We start from the raw sequence: 22,200 nt of genomic DNA on the forward strand, positions 1-22,200 counted from the left end.
TGAGGTCAGAAGCTAAGTGACAGAATCACTGTTCCCTAATTTAGGGCTTCTCAAATATTAAGGTAGATACAAATACATTTTGTTAAAATGTAGCTTCTGATTCCACAGATCTGGGGGGTGGGAGGTGGGGGTGCAGGGAGGAGCTGGTGATACCAATGCTGCTGGTGTTTAGACCACACTGTGTTGTAATTTATCTTTATTTCTTGTTTCAACTAGATACACGCTAGTCAGATGAAAAATACCTTTTCTAATCTGATCCTCAGACACTGTCAGAAGTGAAAAATTGGTAAGTAATAATTGCGAAGCCCATGGGAAATCATGAGGTCACACATTCTACTTTTTGAATTAACAGTTAAACTTGATAAGCTAATGACTTTGAATACTAATTTATTGTAAAGAAAAATATTGAGAATATACTTGGTGTGAACACAGATATAGAGAACAGAATTCAAATGGGAATTTAAGTGGGCCTGATTTTTTTATTATTATATTAGATGGCAAAGCAAGCTTTTTTTTTTATTGACCCATCTACATTTAAATGGAACTCTAGGGGGGAACCTCTGGGAAATTTAAGTGCCAGTTCCTCTGACTCTAAATTTTCTATATATGCTTCAGCCTTATCCTCAGTATCAGGAACCAGCCTAATTATCACTTATGCAACATGTAAGTGTTCATCAGGCACAAAGAAGTTTCAGGTCTTTCTTGAATATTTTCAGGAGAGCTTTTTTTTTTGTACAGAGTTGTTAGGTCTTACTTGACTTTGGGTAGGTCGCTTTGGCTCTGCTATTATCGCCACAATTTCTGTTCTTGTTTTAGCTAAGCTGTAAATTTGTTAATATTAGAGGTGATGACTTCTGTTGTGTAGGTAGGCCTAAAAAAATCACAATGAGCTTTATATTCATTCAGCCCAATTTCCGCATTAATATTTGACTTTCTATAAGTCAGCCTTTACTGGAAATGCATTTGGTGATGGGGACCTTACTATCCATACTTTATGTTCCAAATCCCGTGACCAGCATGGACTATGAGGAAGCCTTTTCTCCCACTGGATGAAGCTGTGGCTTTTGCCCACTACCCATTTTAAGGGGGTGAGGGACAATTCCTTGTCTTGAATTGAGTAAGAATACAATACAGACTGATTGTTGGGCAAATGACTTGTTCAGACCTAGGGGCTGGGTTTCTCTGTGCCTTTGGCAGTTCCTTGTTTCAGTTTCTGACTTGAAGAACAACCCTGGGGCTGGTTTAGAACTTCACTGGCAGAAATTGCATGAGCTGGGGGGTTTTGGATAGTCCTTCCTCAGAGGGACTTTACCCTGCTTAATTTCAGGGGCTTAAGATTTGCCGCACTCTTTCTTATATTCAGCAGGAATAATAAATAATAGTAATAATAAATGCAGGATGATTCATGAATTTTCACACAGTCAGATCACTGAATAGGAATTTTAGAAATGGCTCTAATTTCCAAAATAATTGTCTTTTTTTTTTTCAGTTCTCACCTAAAGCAAAAAATTGAAACCTTGGCAAAAATTAAAAACTCCTAACCCTTTTTCAAACCTTTCCATCCTCTCTAGTTTATGTGTCACAGGTACCATGGCTTCCTCTCGGCAGTTTCTTTCTCTGCCTTGAACATTCATTACTCCTTCCCTACCCTTCACCCTCTTTAAAACTTACCTGTCTGCTATCTGATTCTCTCAGCAGCTGGCTTGATTCAGTGTGACCTTGACTGCTAACAGATTTTGGTTCTATTACCAAATCCTTGATAATGTGTCAAATAGCTCTTGCTTTTTCTGGCTACTCTGCATCATAATTCATTGGTCCACTCAACACATGTGTCCACATGACCCTTCAGTAGTGACTCTATAAGGGAGAAGGGGGATAGGACGGGGAGATCACAGATGAGAAACTTTTTGTTCTCTGGGCCCTTTAGCACAGTTTCCGGTCATGCAACTCCTCATTATATGGTTCTGGTCTCCATAAATAATAATAATAGCTCTTGCCGCATGTGATTATTAATTGTAGTTATTTATTATGTTCCAGGTACTGTCTAGGGTTTAACAGATTCCTTATTTAAGGTTCACAACAACTCTGTGAAGTAGGAAGAGTTCTTTTTATTGAACTGATGAGCATAATGAAGTTCAGAGAGGTTAAGTTATTTGTCTAGCGCCACACAGCTACTACATTGTAGAAATACAGTTCAAACTAAGGTCTGGCTGACTGAGGCACATGGTCGTAATCTTGTAGCCTTCTGTTCACTGATCAGTCTAATAGAGCAGAAGCAGAGAGTGACATTTCTCAGACAAGATCTGCTGTACCCACCTTGAGCAAAACCTTACTACCTTCATCTAAGGATGAAAAAACTCCCGCCTAACTCATCCCTATCCTCTCAGCTCACACTTCTCTCACTTTTTCATGCTGAGAAAAGCTGCTTCTGGCTGCAGCATACACAAGAATAAAAAGCATTTGTTATTTAATTACAAGGATTTATTATGGAATGGGAGGAGGCATACTAACACATCCCATCTGGGGTCAATTAAAAAGAACTGTGTTCTTGACTAGATGTGGTTTTTATTTTTTCAGGAAAAAAAAAAACAATTTCAGCAACTCTTTGGCTCACAGACATGGTATGGTTTAATAGGAGTCAGGTGACTGAGACATCTTGGTGCTATTTCTGAAAATGAAAGCTGGTCATCACCTTTAATGAATAGAAAATAAAGTTTCCTGCAGTGTCAGTCCAGGCCAGGTGGATTTAAACCTGTGCATGGATTTTGGATTTGTTACCTTTTTTTTTTTGTTGTTTTTAAAGAATATCCCCTTGAAAGTCTCCTTTGGGGACAAAGAATAAGAAAACACAAAAATGCTGCTTTCAGGATAAATGCATCAGTTTGCAAAAATTCACAGGCTTTCTCAGAGTGGCCACCCACAGAGGAGGCAACATCTGGTTGTCATGCTGTCCCCACAGGGAGAGCAGCACTGGGCTCAGGGCAACATAGAATGTTCCTCATAACTGGATGGATGGCATGGAGTGAGACTGAAGTCACAAGGCCATAGGCCTCCCTGCGCCCATAAAATCTCTGGACAGGGACATAGGAACCTAGGTGCTTCCATCCTTGTTCTGTGACACCTTGGCAATTTGGAAAAAGACTTAGACATAAATGAGAGAAGTATACATTTCTGGAGGGATTGAAGCGTGTGGTCAGATAATAACCAGGGTCAATTAATATTTGTTAGGAATAATAAGAAACAGCTTCATCCTTGGAAATGTATTTAGCCAAAGATCTGATCTCCATGAAAGACATTTCATTCATTCATTCTTCTAATGTTTATCAAGTGTCCTTTATGTGCCAGGACTTGTGTTATGTGCTTGAGATACAAAAAAAAAAAAAAAAAAAAAAAGGAACAAGAGGACTGCTGTCATCCCAGGAAGCTGATAGACTGGTAGGAGAAAGTCATGAATTAAATAATTGTGGTTCAGTATGCTCACAGACACCCTGAGGTGGGTCATCTAGTGAGCCTACAATCATGGAAGTTTCCAGGAGGAAGTGTCACCTGAACTGAAACTTGTAGCACAGTGGGGCATTAGCTGCCAGAACCAGTATTTGTGTAATATCCCTTTTCCATCTAAGGATCAAGAATGAAAAGACTAAGCAGATATTATGTGTGTGTGTGGGGGGGGGTATGTAGATTTGGGGGGAGGGGCATTGCTACCATAACTGAGCAAATTGCTTAACATTTCTAAGCTCCAGTGCCTCATAGGATGTTCAGGTCTCAGTGAGAAAACATGTGCAAAGTATTTGCTAGGGCTTGGTATATTTCGATGTTAATAGCTATCAAGTTATTAATGCTGTTTTTATCATCAAGTGTCCTTTCACTGACTCCCTTTTACACTCCTTATAACTCCTGTCCCCTTTGGTGATAGCACATGGGTGATTTGGTGATGGGAAGCCATGGGGATAACAACTGAGATGAAAAAATGCACAAAATGATGTAAAAATAAACTGTGATATTATTTAAAAATAAATAAATAAGTGAATGCAAAAAAAAATAGAGGGTGAGAGGGAAAATAGAAAGCAAAGAAAAATTAAAAAAAATCTTCAAATCCTCAAATAACCATTGCCATGTGTGATGGTAATTATCATCCTCTCTTGGAGTAGGGAGAATAAAGAGTATAACTCCCAAGAACAGGAACATGCAGCATTTCCCTCCTATTATAGCTCTTTTCAGCCCACTTAGTCTCTTTGCTCAGGAGGGCAAAAACATCAGTGACATGCAGTTACACAATATAATTAAGATGACTTCTAGTTCTGCTGGTACTACACAACATAAGCCCCTGCTATTGGAAAGCTCCTTTGTAAAGAACTAGTCATGATAACGAAATCCCAGGGGCAAAAGAATGGGCTATGAAACCAAGAGAGAAAGCCAGTGAGCAGAGGCCATTGGCTACTGTGGCGATGGGAGAAGAAGCTCTGCGCCTGTTGGGGGTGCGGGTGTGGGGTAAGAGTTGGCACCAGGACATGAGTGACTTGGTGATGGGAAACCCACGGGGATTACAATTGAGATGGAAAAAGAAAAAAAAAAGTACAAAATGATGTAAAAATAAACTTTTGTAATAAAAAAAAAAAAAGAGTTGGCACCAGGACCTTTGAGTAAACCTGGGACTAAAAAAACTACAATGACTAAAAAAACTACTGTCCTTGCAGGGAGATGACAAAGGAGACAGGACTAGCTCACGTGGGACTTGAATTGACCCATGTGCACGGTCCTGAATGCCTACAACTTCTCCCTCAGATATGAAATCAATATCAAGAATGAGCTCAGAGGCCTTGCTGGTGGTGCCGTGGGTGGAGCCTCAGCATTCGCTAGCAGTCCACAGCCATTGCAGCATGAATTCAATCCCTGGACAGGGAGGTGACCCACAGCAGAGGTCTGGCACAGCAGAACTCTCCTGTCTCACTTGCTGCTCCCCTCAGCAGTGTAGTTCAGTGAATCCACCTGTTCTGTTTCTCACATCTCTCTGGTGAAGCCTCTCACTCCCTGGACTTCTGTCCTATACCCCAATTCTTGTATGTGTAAATAAATTAATTTAAAAATTAAAAAAAAAATGAGCTCAGGTCAGTGATATCCCAGAAGTGATAACTTTGGAGCATTGGGTCAGAAGCAGTGACTCTAACAAACATATTTTAAGACAAAATGCATTTTAGGGATAAAGATGGCCTAACCTAACAATTTGTAACCTAACATAAACTATTATCACTTGCATGTACTTAAGGATATGGTCTCACATTTATTGAAAGCAGAAAATTGATTTATAAAGAGAAATTTACTGGGTTATACATAGTGAGTTTTTAATGCTATCTCTCTTAGTCTCTGGTAGATTTTAAAGTCAAAAGCTAGTAAAGAGAAGAAAAGCTTGATCAGCTGAGTGAGTCATTTAACCCAGTCCATACACTTGCTAGACCACCAAGGAAATCTCACCAAATATCAAAAACCAAGGAACAGACAGGATATGTTTTCCGAGCACACAGTCCAATAAAAGGTGAAGTGAAAAGAGAACAATACTTGTAATTAGTCTCTACATTTGAAGATTAGAAAGGAAAACACTTCTACAGTGTATTTGGTCATTGTAGCAGGTTGGTATAAATAATACTCCAAAACGAACACATCGAAAACATCTCAATAGCTTATAACAGTGAGGACTCACTTCCCTTTCGTGCCACATGTCCACTATAATGCAGCTGGGAGCTTGGTTCCACATTTTCCTCATTCTAAGGTCGGCTTAAGCTCCTACCTTCTGGCATGTTACAGATGCAGGGATAGGAGCAGAGTACGTGGCTCTTAAAATCTTTCTGGCCCCAAGTGGTATAGGTCACTTCTCCTCATATCATCTTGACAGACTCAGAAGGGTGGGAACTTGCCCAGAAAGGGGATACCTGTACAGCTGGAAAGGCCAGTGGTCAGGATGGTGGTGAGGACAGTGGTATAAGTTGAAGGGTAGGTCTCCCCAAGACATTCAGAACAGGCCTAACCCAAAATGTGCCACCTTGGTATGGGAATGACCTTGAAATGAGATCAGTTGATGCCCTGTAGGCTTGTGAGAAAATTTACCACATTCATAACTACTAGAATGAAAAGTAGGGATATTACCCAGAACTAAGGTTTTTACCAGGCATAACTTCTCTATTAAAGAAATCTATATGATGGGCAAATATCTAACTACAGAGCATCTGCTCTTTGGCTTTTGAATACTTGGTGCTCATCATGTGGGTCTCTCTGCTTGAAACCCAAGGCTTCTAGCCCATTTCTCAGCTCAGGATAAATACTCTCACTAGCCCATGTGAATTCTATATTTGCATGTAATTATATATACATATATTTAATGTATATAATGTATATTATATATTATCTTATTAGTGTGTCTAATATTAACTTGATTATTTGCCCAGTCAGCTCTTAAAACGAACCCTGAAGAATAAATTTCTCTCCTTCCCTGCAAAACAAATTAGGAAAATTGGTCATTTATTTAGAAAAAGACCTTTTAAGTTCCTACCTTACGTCTTAATCCAAAGTAAATTCCAGATAAATTATTAACCTAATGTGAAAATTGAATTTATAAGCCTTGTAGAAGAAAATACAAGAGAAATATTTTTATGATCTGGGGAATTAAGAAAAGTCTTAGTGTTTTGATTTTTTTCACTCCTAAACATGAACAAGAATAGATGAAAAGACTGACAAATCTGATTGCATTAAGATAAAAATAAAGCTTCTGGACATTAATAGCAATCACTGTGAGGATGAATATATGAGAAGCTGTTAAGCTGCACTGTGTTAATACCATTAACTATTATATTTTCTTTTGTAAGGTGTTTTCCCTAGTATAATCATACTACATTTACTTTAACCACATAATTTTTTCTCTTTAAGGTGCACATATAGATATGTAGGGAGTGATGTATTTAAGGGAAAATAATATTATCATCTGAAAAGCTATGAAAATGAGTACTTCATTCTTAGGAAAACTTGGCAACTATTTTAGTCCAGGCCTCTCTTCCTTGGGAACCATCGTTAGTTGCATGAACTCTGTAGCTTGTGGTCTTTTCTTGGTAATGTTAGCATGGGGCAAATTCCTCCTGGTGACTTGTTTTGTGTGCCCAAGAATGCAGCTACTGGCGTCTCACAGGAATGCAAGCGCTGGCAGCCCTCCATCAGGTCTGAGGCTGCCTTATTGCTGCACTGACTGGGGTGAAAACCAGGGCCCTCCTCTGTGCTTACTTTTACTTTTGCAGGCTACTGAAATAAAAAAAAATAAACTGGCATTTCTGCTTCTATGTTAGATGCCCCAAAATATTGGCATAGTAGGAGGGAAACATTTGTTGAAGCTCCAGAGGTCTTTAGAGTGTCATCATTTGACTGATAAAAATCATTAAGATTCTGGGCTCATGGTGATCACTAGAAAGGGGACCTTCTTTTCCTCTTTTTTATTTTAACAGTCATTCCTTAAAGTGATTTTATTGCTGGCCCATCAGTCAAGTCTCTATAGTTTCAAAAGGTGTGCTCTCTAAAAGGCAAGCTCTTCTGTATTACAAATAAACTGTTACCAGGCATCCACCCCTTAGTAGCAGCAAGAGCTGTTTTTGCTTCAATCCATAGCCTAGTTCAGAAGGTCAGACATGACCACAGTATCTCCTGTTATTTCAGGGCTCACATGTGTTTGCCTTGGCGTCATTTCTCTGGCATTTGGTTTCCGTTATTTTTCCATGGGTTTGGCTTGCAGGAATCAAAGAAGCATATTTTAAAAAATAAGTGAAGTTCATAAAGATGAAATATACTAAACTGGTGGTGACTGGACACAGCAGGAGGGAAGGCAGGTCTCTGGGTTGACACTGAATTGCATGGCGCTGACCCTACAAGGCACATGCACATGTGAGAAATGGCCAGAACATCGTGGTCCCACTCCACAGATGGGTCCACAACCCCTCCTGGTTCCCCAGCTCGGCACCAGCAAAGCTCAGCTAAACTCTCAGGATTGGAGAACCTCCATTGGTGAAACGTTTTCCACTGTTGTCAGTGGGACGAAACTGATTGGCCCGTTGCTGTGAGTTGTTTGGGCTCCTCTGGGAGCTCTCTGCAGAGTATTGTCTGGGAAATAGGCATTCACTCCCTATAAGAAGCGATTAAAATCAGTACCACAGGCTGAATGAGCAGAAGAGGCCTGGGGGTTAGATTTTATCAGCTTGTAGGTGCCATGTGGTAGGAGACGTAGGTGGAATGGAGCGTAGCATGTTGGTTCCCAAGCTTGTCTGCACTTTGGGATCAACTGGAGAGTTTCAAAAACTCCCCAGACCTGTGCACCACCTCAAGAGGTTGTGATTTAATTGGTCTGCAGAGTCACCTGGACTGGGCGCGTTTCAAAGATCCCTGGGTAATTTGGGAACCACTGATGTGGTAGTTAAGAGCCCACACTTTGAAGTTACACTGCCCTGGTTTGAATCCTGACCCCAGCATGTAATAACTCTGATTTTGTCCAAGCCGTGAAACATTTCTGAGCCTCAACTTTCTCATTTTTAGTATGGACAAGGTCTTTTCTTTCTTATGTGGTTGTTATGGAGAGTCAGTATAAGCATAATGCATTCTTAATACTAAAAATGCTGCATCAACAGCCAGAGACCCAGAGAGAAGTGCAAGCTCTGCCCTTTCTTAGACCTCATGGGAGAGTTGTTACTATGGGTTTTGAGTTATATTTACCTGGCTTTGGATCTTGGCTCTGCTGTTTGGGCAGGTCGACTGTCTTTACCTCTAAACCTTCATCCCCCTTGATAAATGGGGATTTGTTTTCACCCTGCAGGATTGGTATGAGGATTAAGTGATTAGAAGACTCAGCATTTAGGTTGAATAATATGAAGTTACTTTGGTAGGTTAAAAAGAACATGTGCTCAAACTAATACTAAATGTTCCAAATGTTAGTGGTAATGACTTTGATTACTGTTAATCAGTATGACACGGAGGGAATTACTTTATTTCAGAGGGCTAGCTTTTAGCATCTATACAATGGACGTATTAGGATTTTGCCTTGATGCATAGAGTTATTATAAATTCAAATGAAAGAGTATTTGTGAAATCACTTTGAAGATTATAAAACATGAGGCAATCACGATCATTTAAAAAATGATCAGACACTGGGCATCTCATGGGGCGTCAATGGTAAATATTCTGGGAAAGGTAAAGGGGTTTGTCTGCACAGTTGGAAACGTGGGAAGGGAATTGTGTCACACAGAAAATCCCCTGGTTTTGGAGATTCAGACAGGAAATCACATTTCAAGCCTGCTATAAGCAAGCACCACCCAGGTGTCATGGAGAGAAGGGCCATGTGGGTTCCCACCTCAGGCAAAGGCTTTCTGCTTCATGCTGTGGGGCTTTCTGCATAGTAATGGCTGTTACTTACCTCACACTCACCTAACTCATCTGCGCAAGGTCCTTACATGCCCATCTCATTTCATCCTTCGTGAGGATCACAACTTGGCGTCCGTGAGGGAATCACTATCCCTAATTTTTACTAGTAAGGAAATGGAGACACAAAGAGGCTGAATCCTGTGGCCCAATCCCACAGTCCTAAGAAAACATGCAAGAGATGATGATGGTAAGAAAAGGAAAGTTCGGAATCATAGCATATGACAGCCGATAATAGAAAAACTTCTTTAAAACTTGTTTGTGCTTTCTCAACTGTCGCTTTTAATACGATTTTTTAACTAGCCCATAAACACTTTACATAGCAAATGTCTCATGGCTTATGCTGAGGGATCTTACCCAGGGATTTTGATTCTTAGCCTCATTTTCATCCTGACACTTTGGGTGGCCTGGGGTGGGAAAAAATAACTTCTCTATGTCTCTAGTTTCTCCACCTATAACATGGGTCTAATAATGCCTCCTTTGAAATCAGCTTGTGGGGGCTAATTATCATAAAATCATTTTTTTGGTGCCTCTGATGCAGACTAGAAACCCAAAGGGCCACCCAGACTTCAGCCCTGTGGTAAAATCGTGGCTTCCCTTGGACAGAGACAAGAGTATTACTCCTTGGTGGGCTTCCAGATGTTCTCGCTGTCTGCTCTTTGTATAGGGCCACGCTGGGGCTCTTTATTCACATGTAGCATTACTTGGAGTAAGTTACTATAATACCCTGTAGTCAAGGAGTAAGTGATACTGTTTATTATAAAGTTACTTGGGAAACTTTCTCAACTAATAGGGATCATTAAGGCAATGACGATGTCACTTGATACCCTCATGGTCCAAGAGGGAGATTACTGTTCCATGGAGGAAAAACTTACAAAGGATGGGCTGTCTACCAGGGCAGGGACAGTGGCAGTTTGGATTCTAGAGCTTGTCTTTCTAGAACTTGGTCCAAGTTTAACAACATAGAGTTTGTAAAAAAGGCCACATGGGGGCCCTCCCTGGTGGTATGAGGGTTAAAGTGCAGCACCATGAAGCTATCTGTAGCCACTGCAGCACAAGTTTGATCCCTGGTCAGGGAGGTGACCCACATGGCAAAGCAGTCTCACCTGCTGTTCCCCTCAGCAGTGTATTTCAATCCGCCTGTTCTGTTTCCCACTTTGTCTCTGGTGAATCCTCTCACCTGCCTCCCTACACCTCTGTCCTGTACCTCAGCTTGTGTATGCATAAGTAAGTAAATCTTAAGAAAAAAAAAAAAAGTAAGGCCAGATTGTTATTCCACATTAGGACTACTGAGTTAGATTCCCAATTCTAGCAAAATCCACAGTTGGCTGGAAGGCCCCTGAGTGCCTCAGAAGTACCACTCTACTTTGAACTATAGCGGTGACAGCAGTGTGTGATGGAGCTAGGGATCCAGTTGAGGTTTGCCAGACCCCCAATCCCAGGTTTTGTCCTCCCTGCCTTCTCTCAGGGGCTACAGCCTGTGCTGACTTGTTGCTATAATGCAATCTGTACTTCTGGTAACAAAACCTTACCATGGTTGAGATTCTGGGGTACCCCTAAGTTCAGGAGACTTCTAGATGAGAGCAGTTCCATGAAAGCTTTTATAATCTTGTTTCTTTTGATTTGTTGCCTTTGTTTTTTTCAAAAAGCTCAAGCTAGTTCCTAACTTGAAAAAAAGTGAGAGGGGGGAGACAGAGTAAAGAGAGAAAAGAGATTGAAAAAGAGGAGAAAGAAGAGAAAAATGAAGCATTTGAAGAAAAGCAATGCTTATTTTAACATGACTACAGTTATCCTGTAGCTTATCCTGTTGAGGAGAAAAACACATTTTTGTTCCTCTCTAAGGGCTGGTGTTTCATTTCAGAAATGTCTTTAGGTGACAAGAGCTTTGAAATAATTGAACAATATCAGTGATTGCGTATCCCCCAAATAATTCATTCTTTTATCCCCCTTCCCTTTGAACTTTTATATTTTTAAGAGACTATTAAAATGATCTAGCCAGGATGAAGTATCTGGTAAATCTGAAGATTATCCAACAACTTGGTTTTGATTGTCATTCTTAAAAAGTTGCACATAACATCATTTACTCATAAACAAAGACTAAGAGCAAGGCATTGTGTCGCATTTGATGGAAACACACAGTTCTACCCAGCAATGTCCTTCATATAAGATAGAAGCTGAATCTTGTCAAATTCTATATTTACGGTGAAGGAAGTACACAATGGACCATGGTGAAGGTTCATGGGTGAGGTGGTGGGAGATTTATGGGGAATACACCTGAGGGAAGAAATCAAATATTGTGCAAAATGAACAACAATGTAAAAAAATAAAAAAAATTTCAAATAAAAGAAAAAGATAAGCAAAAGATTCTATATCTCAGCCCTCCCTGGTAGCTCAGTGGGTTAAAGCACTGCACAAAGAAGCTGAAACCACTTCCGCATGAGTTCAATTCCCGCCTGCCCCGGAGGTGACCACATGGCTGGCAGACCTCTCCTGACCCACCCGCTGCTCCCCTCAGCAGTGTACTTCCTCAATCTGCCTGTTCTGCTCCCCACTCTGTCTCTGGTGAAGTCTTTCGCCACCCCTGAGTCTCTGGCCTGCACCCCAGTTCTGTATGCCCAAATAAATAAATCTTTAAAAAAAAAAAGATTCTATATCTAATTTCCGATGTACAGGTAATGCTGGAGTCATTTACTCATCACCTCTGTCTTTAGGCCTCCTGTGTCACCTTGGAATCCAGCTGCCATGCTCAAGCTATGTGCCGGCACTTGGGTTGACAGCTCCGGCAGAGCTCCCAGCTGATGGGAGTCATTAGCTCTCAGCATGTGAATGGGCCCAGCTGGACACTCTGCTGACGTATGAGAGCAACTTCAGCAGATACCTTAAATGAGAATCACCCGCTGATCCCAGTCAGTCCATAGAGTTAGTAGCAAACACATTAGAGACACAAGCTGTGGGATGATTTGTTAAGTAGTGTTACGAACTGACTGCGTTTTCAACTTCCAAATCCAGATGTCAAAGCCCTCACCTACAATGTGATGGTATTAGGAGATGGGATCTTTGGTAGGTAATTGGATCCTCATGATGGACTTACTGCCCTTATAAGAAGAAGAAGAGAGACCAGAAGTTGCTTGTCCTTTTTCTCTGCCCCATGTGAAAAACCAATGAGAAAGTGGCTGTTTGCAGGTCTGAAGTGAATCACCACCAGCAACCAAATCTGCCCCACCTTGACCTTGGACATCAGTCTCTACAACTGTGAGAAAGAAAGAAAGCTAGTTAAGTCACCTGGACTTAAATAGTATTTTGCTATGGACTATGGTGTTTTGCTATAGCAGCCTGAGCTAAGACAATAGTCAACTCAGTATCCAGTGCCCCATTGATTGTGGAAAAGGAGGCACAGTGAGGAGACTATGGATTTTGGAGCATTTCTGAATGATGATTTATTCAACTAGGAAGAACAGGAGGGTGGGAGGGCTGGAAGAAATAAATGTCTTTCATAATCATCTTCATTATATTTATTTTAAAAAATTGGCGACAAACAGAAAAACTTAAATTCACTGGATGATTATTTGTCTATAGAGTTGAAATGGAAAGCGTAAAATGAACATGGAGACATCAGAGGAAGGATATGACTTTCTGGTTGTGCTCTGGTCTATTTACTACATTCATTCTAAAAATTACTTGTGATTACCACACAGAGCTAACCTCTCATTATTTATTGTAGCTCTCTCACCCCCTGGGGTTATTTATTTTTTTGCTCTTTACAGAATTACTAGGACAAGTTTGTCTTCTTCCCCAAGTCACTTTAAACATACCAATCTGGCAACTTTACTGGTGAGGATTTCACTCAAGATCTTGGACCAAAAATATCCAAGATGAATCTCTAGCTACAATTCTGGCTTCTTCTGTAAAAGAAGTAAACAGTGATGTTGGGAATGAGAATGATTTGTTTTGGAAAAACAGGTTATTGTTTTCAACAGTACTAAATCTTCAGGGAAATCCCAGACAATCACCCCTGTGACAGAGTTCCTGGCCTGTGACTCAAGGGGCAGATGAGGTTTTGCTTTTAGTTCTCACAAGAAACAAAATTCACTGGATAAATTTTTGTCTATAGAGTTGAAGTGGAAAGAGTAAAGTGAGCATGGAGACATCCAGAGCAATGAAAACGACTTTCTGGTTGTGCTAGGGCCTATTTATTCATTCTTTTATTCTTGAAGAAATATTAGTTGAATACCTATCTTGTCCCAGATACTGGGGTAAATGCTAGAGACCCAATGGTAAGCAAAACAGTCATTCATCCCCCAGGGAGGGAGCCAAATCATTAAGCAAATAGTTCCACATGTACATGTATAAATACTGTGACACGAAGCCCAGAAGAGTTATCACTGCTGATGTTAGATCTGTGACCGGGGAGCTGACCCACATGGCACAGCAGGACTATTAAATACACCACTATTAAATGACTCCTGTGTCCCCAAACTGTGCTTCGTGCTGCGATAGTGACCAAGCAGGCTAAGCCAGCTTTCATCTTCAGCAGCAGATGCAACCACAGGAGGCGCCTGCCTCTCTGGAGTGATGACCACAGGTGCTCTTTGTGCAGTGTAGACTTGATGGGATGACCCGTGTTCAGGTCCACTTCTGGAGTTCGCATGGTAAAGTGAATGTAAGCAAGGCATGGTCTTGTGAAGTGAAGTGGGTGGAGAGTAAAAGTCAAGCCCAAGCTGCTGCACAACTGGCTCTGTGACGTGAGGCAAGTCTCTCCAGTCAGGGCTGTGATTTGATCAACAATGTCTAGATTAGTATGTGACCTTGCATTGAACAGAAAATATAATTTTGCTCAAATCAAAGGTATTATTTTACAGAGAATTTAATAGGAGAAAGAGAGAGAGAGAGAATATGGTTAGAGTGTCTTTCTTGGGTGAGTTGTGATTAGAGTTTGAAAGTCACTGGACTAGAGGACTCAAAGCTCTTCATCTGGAAGTGACTGGCCAACGATTATGAAAATAAAGGCATTTGAGATTTTTTATTGAAGTTGGCCTTTTCAGCATGAAAGCTGATTCGATAGGCAATGGAAGTGGAGCTGCTTCTTCGCACTTATGGTGAAGGAGACCGTTAGGCCATTGCTGTTTTCTTCCCTAGCAGAACTTAATTCAGTGGAATTTTATTCTTTGCTTTTTATTTCATTCTTCTTTTTTCTTTGGTTCATCTATTCTCTCCCCTTCCCCACCAGTGTTCTATCAATCTATCCCCTTCTATTATTGTCTTCTATTTCCCCTCCTCTTTCTCTCTTTTCTTTTGACCTGTTGCCTTTTGAATGCAGACATGATTGGCACACTTTTCCTTGTGGTAGCACTAAAGATTGCCAAGATATCACTAAGCCTTTATATGAAATGGTGGACAGCCTTTCTACTCTAAGTATGGCACATAGACTCGCAGCCTCAAAACACCAGAGAACTTGTTAGAATGCAGAATCTGAAGTCTTTCCCAGATAGAAAGAACTGACATTTAAAAAGATCCAGTGTGACTCTTTGACATGAGATGCACTGCCATCGCATCCATTGATCATATTCTTAAATCAAATAATCCACTGAGAATCTGTCATAACACCATGAACCCACAGAGGCTTCCCAACCGCATGGTCACGGAAGGCGCTCCACTCCCTTGGAAAATACATGAGGTTGGGGTGGGGCATGGGTGGAGAGGTGGGGGTTTGGATGCCTATGTGGGGAGGTGGTGGTTTTCTCTGGGACTCTGGACAAAAGACGTTTAGTCATGGAGGTACATGTCTGGTTGTCCTGATAAATATCAGGTCTTTTCTTGTTTGTCAAGGAATAGTAGGTGATGTGGTTTGTGGTTTTAGGACCTGTTGCATGTTGTCAGACGCTGGCCTGAGGACATGTTGGGTGGTTTCAGTTGGCTCAGAAAGAAGCATCATTCTGCCTGTTTTCCCTCCCTGGGAGCTGCAGAATAGGTTGGAGGTCATCTGTTGAGAGCACATCTATTATGAGAAGGATGGGAAGTCCTGGAATTTCTGGGGCAGTCCCAGATAAATCTGCTTCCCAGAAGTATAAGTAATGTCACTTTCACCTTCAGTTGTATCTCCTGTTGAACAATAAATTGAGCTCTCAATGTTTGCAACAGATTCCAATAGGGGAAGCAGACATTCTTGGGCTCCTGATTCATATTTAGGATAGAGGAGATGGCGCTCCAAATAGCTTAAATTCCTTATACCTAGATTAGAAGTAGAAGGCTAATTTAAAAGTGCTAGCAAGAAGGCAAGGTATTTTTAGATCAATTTATTGCATTGGAATTCTGAAAATGTAACTAGATTTGCTACTAGGTAGTTAAGAGTAGAAAGATGGGGAGTCCTTTAAGATGGAGCTGACTAGCACGTGGGGCATATTCATTCTCACTTCTTATCAATGCATTTCAGAGGCTATAAAGTAAATCACTGCCCTCCCTGGTGGCACAATGGGTTAAAGCACAGCACTGCAAGCATGCTGCAGCCACTCACTGTGAGTTTGATCCCCAACCCCGGAGGTGATCCACAGGGCGAGGCAGACCCCTCCTGACCCGCCTGCTGCTCCCCTCAGCAGTGTACTTTGTGGATCTGCCTGTTCTGCTCCCCGCTCTGTCTCTGGTGAATCCTCTCACTGCCCCTGCACCTCTGGCTGTACCCCAGTTCTGTATACATACACAAATAAATCTTAAAAAAAAAGTAGATCATATGATCTAAAGCTTTATATTCTGTAGCTATGCCTTGCACTTGTTTCCTTGCACTGTCTCTTTAAGGTGGTAATTAGAAAATGCTTTTTCTCCTTCTGTTCCACACAGAAAATAACAGGCAAAGTTTTGCTGATGCCAATGGAATTTCAGAGTGAATTTTGTCTGTCAGTCCTGGGGTAGGCCTGGTGAATTTGGAAGCGCAAGCAGGTGGGCTCTGAGGGATGTCTCCTCTTGGCTGGAACACAGTGATGCTGGCTCAAGGAGCACTTACTTATTTTTCCAGCCAGACTTAGCACTGGGAGGTGTTAAATTTCTTTAAAGCCATTATGACGCACGACCCTTGCAGAACTTAGATTCCACATCCCAACCTCCTCGTTCTCATTTGCTTTGCTCTCCAAAATTGAAAATAACAAAATCTTTAGAGCCAGCACTTGTTGAAAAGGATATCTCAGATGAAGAAGGGGAACACTCTTTACGAGATCAAGCGCACCACACTTTTGGAAGGAGCAACTGTCATGTTGAAGAGTTTGTTGCAGAGGGTGATTTTCCATAATTGTTTTCAAATGACCAAATAGGGCTTATTGCTTAACCCCATTTGAGACTTCTCTGCCAGAATGCAGAGAGTATTTGGACTCACCTTCAGAGCCAGTTCTGGAGACACGCAGGAGATTTGGTCTCTCTAAAGTTGCACCTCAGTTTTGACCGAAACACACATGTCTGGCTTGATCTCCTGACTTATTCATCACACTTGGTACAAAATGGCAGTTGACTTTCCAGAAATCAGTGCTCCCTTAAGAAGGTTGTAGTCCTGCCATCCTTGAGGAGATCCAATAGAATGTGCTAACACTTCTCAGGCAAATTCTAAAGAGGAGTTTTAGAAACTGACTGAATTACTCCAATGTCTTTGAGATGAAGTGACCATTGTGGGTGTCAACATGGGTTTTGCCACACACACACACACACATACACACACACAGCAGTAAATATATTTCAAATATCTCAAGAACCATTTCCTTAGTATATTAGTAGAACATTTTTCTTTATCTGTGTGGGGTTTTTTGTTTGTTTTGTTTTGTTTTTTGGCTACCAGTAGTCAGTAATATTAATTAATTTTTAAATTAGTCACTAATAACTTCATTCACTTGGCTAGTAAAAATTGCTTGGCATTAAACTATCAGTCACAAAAAGACATGTTCATTGCCCTCATTCAAATGGGAGAGATAGGTGGACCTTCGTCAAAGTGATTCTTAGTCAAAGAATCACCCACGTAAATATAAACACAACAAATCAAAATAAAACCCACTTTAAGGGGGAAGGGACCATACCTGGAAGTGTTAAGGAGGACTCCTCTGTGGGAAGGACCTGAGGGAGGAGTAGCGGTGATTTGGTGACAGAAAGGGGACTATGGGATTCTCTCAGCTAAAGGAAATAGCTCATTTGAAAACACCATGGCAGGAGGGATGTTGGAGATTTGGGGAAACAAAAAACAGTCCAATATGGCTTCTCTCAGAGCATGACAGAAGTGAGGATGGGGTATCAGCCGTGGAAACACCACATGGGATCTTGTAAGTAGGAGAACCACATACATTATTATGAGAGGCTATCAGCAATGATCGACATTGGAATAAATCCCAAGTATTCTGGGTAAACCAGGATACAAGCTGCTCTTACTTAGAAGCTGTGCTAGGGCTTTCTGATTTTCACCCTGAAAGTAATGCTAAGCAGAGAATAGGACGGGGTGGGGGGGGGCATGAATGAGGATATGATCACATCTACATTTTGAAAGGCTTTTTCTGGCTCCTCTGTGGAGAGAGGAATGGTGGAATGGTGGTCATTTTCTTAAATGCCAAGAGCTCTAGTTTGATTTGGATCAATCTGCTCTGCTCCAACCTCCTTTTTCTGCTCCCACCCCAGTGCTCTGCACACATCTGTGCCGCAGCTGCAGAGTTGGGATTCCAGAGGCTCTGGCTAATTTGTAGAATTATGGGGATGGTGCCTGGCAGTGGAGTGTTCCCATTAGTGCTGCTCATGTTCATGTTTTAAGCTTGATGCCTTCCACATGCTCCTGTTGTATTCTGATCCTCACAGGGCCAGGGCAATAATTAACTCTTTGGAGGCATTTAGGCCAACCTGGTATCTTTCACTGCTAAAATTTTCAGAAAATTAAGGCCAGTATTTGTAAGTCAATGGGAATACTGTCTTGAGTCCACAAAAGACTTTGTTCTCATGCGATGTCTCTTCTAATATCTCTCCTCTGTCTCTGATGGAGGCACAAAGTTGGCAGGGGCAGTGAAAGACCTGAGTGCCTCTATGATCTACTGATGAGTGGTGGTTCAACTCTGAGGGGCCTCTTCTAGGGACTCTGAACAGGATTCTGCCGTGCATTTGCTCAATTCTTGTTTTTAAAGATTTATTTATTTATCCATACAGAGCTGGGGTACAGGCCAGAGGTGCAGCGGGCTGTGAGAGGATTCACCAGAGACAGAGTGGGAAGCAGAACAGGCAGGGGAGCCGCGGGCAGACCAGGAGAGGTCTGCTGTACCATGTGGGTCAGCTCTGGGCCAGGGGATTAAACTCACACTCAAGCAGCTGTGGCCAGCTTGCAGTGCTGTGTCCTAATCCTTTGCTCTGCCAGGGATGGCTCAGCTCACTTCTTTCTATCTCCATCCCCACCACTCTGGTGGAAGCCATTTTCTCTGTCTTGTGCCACAGCAACAACCTCCTAACTGGTCTCTCCACTTTCACATCAGCCTCTCTACATAAACATTCTCCACACTGTGCAGTGTGCTCTTTTAAAACCAAAAATCAACCCAGTAATCGCACCAGCCTTAATCTTCTTCATAGCTCATCATGGTCTTTGGTTAAGTCCACACCCCTCACTGTACCCACAAAGTCCTGCAGTCTATTTCTCCAACCTTCTGTCTCACTGTTCTTCACCTCACACTCTGTTCTAGCACCGCTTGCCATCTTTCATTTTTGCTGACACACAAACCTTTTTTCCTCAGAACTGCTGCCTGGGACATTTTTTCCATTACTTATTTAACAGGCTTCTTTTCATTCTTTAGATCTCTGCTAAAGTCACCTACATGGAAAGATTTTCTTGGCTTCTTTACCTGAGTACCTATTACTAATCTTTATCTCAGGTCCTTTGGCTGTTCGCTTTATAGCACATTACTTATAATTTTTAAATTAGTCTGTTTTGCTTCAGCCCATCTCTTTGCCCAAAAAGTGACTGCTCTGAGGGCTGGAAACGAACACAATGTGAGCGCATAGTAGGTGTGCTCAAAAGCTATTTATGGAATGAATCAACAAATGACAGTGAGCTTATGTTTTTTATTTAACAGCTAGCTTTTTATGGGATAATTTCTTAGTTGGACCTGTTGTCATGCATGGTTACCATTTCTTACAGTTCTCTTTGGATTTTCTTTTTCATAATGAAGACTGCTCCCTCCTCCATTTTGAAGATCATCATCTCATCCATTTAAAGTCTTCTAATTTCTAATCAAAACATCGCCAGTTTTTTAACTTTCACCCTTTGGTATGCTACCTTGTTTGACTCATTCTATTGTTCTTATAACCTATCGAACCCTTTTGGGTTCATAATCTGTCATTTTCCAGAGTGGTTATACACCAACCTAAAAGAACTCTTTACAAAGTTGATAAGAATGCCAGCTAAGACCTCATTCACTTCACAAGAAAATGTGTTGAATGCCTCTAGTGAGTTTTGTCTTCAGACACTGAAAATTTAATGAACCCGTGTATTAAAAGAAAGGCAACAAGCTGAATTGTTCAAGAAATGAATAGTTAGATGCTGTCTAGATGACATTTCCAATGTGGTGTATTGCCTGTTCCATACACTCAATTGAAAAGAAACATAAATACAACATAGTATAACAGGAGGTAGTCATTTAAATGAAAACTGTGTAGCAAAACAGAATAATAGTTCTTCTATCTGATAGATGGTAAAGAGAAAAAAACACAATGCAGAATTATATTACAAGCAAATTTTCTTCTCTTAAATTATGTGGTTTTCACATTTATAATGAAAAACATGTACTTCTATGAATACTTGGTTATATTCCTCTTCTAAAAATTGATACGTTCTATCAAGGGACCTTGTTCTCTCACAGACAAATAGGAATTATGAGCTATACTGCAGGTGATGCAATGCCTACAATCTTTTTAAGATTGGCGAATTAGTCTCCTTCTATTTTATCATTTGGAGCACTTTAAAGTATACTTGAATCACAGATTCTGATTTTGGTTTATTTTTTCTTTTGAATGGTACTGGTATTTTTCTACAAAACTTTTCAGGAAAAAATGTGAAATGTATAAAATTATTTTTAAGTTTCCCTTTTCCTTTTACCTTTGTTCTGTTCCCCCTTTTAACTTCATACTGTCCCCACTACTGTGACTCTTTAAGTGCTAGCTAGCTTTCCTGACCTCACCAAAGTTTACCTACCCTGTGTACTGTTTCCTCTGATCATCTATATATATATCTCTCCTTGATTCCCAAAGTATTATTGATAACTATAATAACCGATAAAGTTCAGAAAAATATAAAGAAGGAAAATATTCCTAATTTTTCATTCAGAAATGTTTTTCTGTTTAAAACATATATCAGAAATCCATTTGTTTAAAAAAATACAGGAGTGGAAACATCATATTTCTTTTTTCGCCATGCAAACTATCTCATCTTGAACAAATAGTGGTCTTTAAATTCCTGATTTCAAGGAGTGGCTTATTGGTAGACATTTTATTCACTGTAATGGGCTGTTAGAGCATTTTTATAGGAAGAAGAGGCTATTTTCCTTCTTCAAATAAAACTGGTAAGGTAGTCACTTACTCTGTTTTCTTGGAAATGCAAACTCTTCACCATCCCACGTGAAGAAGATGCAACGTAATATTCTTCCCCTATTTGTTCTCTCAGTTATTCAATCTAGCTAGTCCTCACTTCCCACTCCTAGGCTGCTCTCCAGCTCCCAGCGATGTTTATTAAGGACAGGCCACCCAGTTTGTTCAAGTCTTCTCTGAATTCCTATTGTACTTCACTCTTTTCCCACTCTTATATTTTACTTTAGTTATGTCTTATAAAGAAGGCTTGTCTTTTATCCACCCATAATTCCAAGGGCCAAATCTGTGCCTTACACTGGGAAACTTCACTCAATCAGAATGCCTAAGGACCTCAAGGCTGGTGCATTTTACTATAAAATGTATACCTACAAGTAGTCAGACTTTTTTCCTTCAGCAACTACCCAAGACAGCCAATTCTTCCTTCAAGCCTCCATAGCATACAGTTGTGTGAGGTCTAGCGCAACCTTCTCTTGGACATGGTATACACGCCTTTCTGGGGCATGTGTTTTTATGTGTTGCTGAAATGACCTTTGCATTTAAATGTTTCCTGGCATACTTCACATGCTATTTCTTCATTGGTTTCTCTCAGATGTCTCAGAAATCCTGTCCATGCTTTTGCCAAAGAGAAATCTTTGTTGACATGTGGAGCTTGGTGGATCCTTCCGTGTCAATTCAGCCTGTAACTTGAGCAAAGTGTCTCCTACTTCCTTTCTGGGTATCCATTGTTGGTCTGCTGGTGCTAAAGAACTTTTGACTTCTGATGTTTCTTTTTTCTTTCTTTATTTGAAGGTAGCATATAATATAGTTGAGTGGGCAATTTCAAATTATTTTAAATTTTTTTGAATGAAGTACATTCTTTTACATCCTTGTCATTATTATTATTTTTAAAGATTTATTTATTTATGCATACAGAAAAGGGGTACAGGCCAGAGGTGCAGGGGCAGTGAGAGGATTCACCAGAGACAGAGCGGGGAGCAGTGGGCGGGCCAGGAGAGGTCTGCTGTGCCATGTGGAACATCTCCCAGATGGGGATCAAACTCACGCTGAATGGCTTTAGCTTCTTAGTGCTGCCCTTTAACCCACTGAGCCACCAGGGAGAGCCCCTATTTTAACAGTATAGGATTTCTCTCTGACCATGATTCCTAATTTGAAATAATAATTTCATAATGTAATATTTTTAAT

The sequence above is a fragment of the Condylura cristata genome, unplaced genomic scaffold (genome assembly GCF_000260355.1).
Source record: "Condylura cristata isolate star-nosed mole 26May11 unplaced genomic scaffold, ConCri1.0 scaffold00015, whole genome shotgun sequence".
NCBI classification, from domain to species: domain Eukaryota; kingdom Metazoa; phylum Chordata; class Mammalia; order Eulipotyphla; family Talpidae; genus Condylura; species Condylura cristata.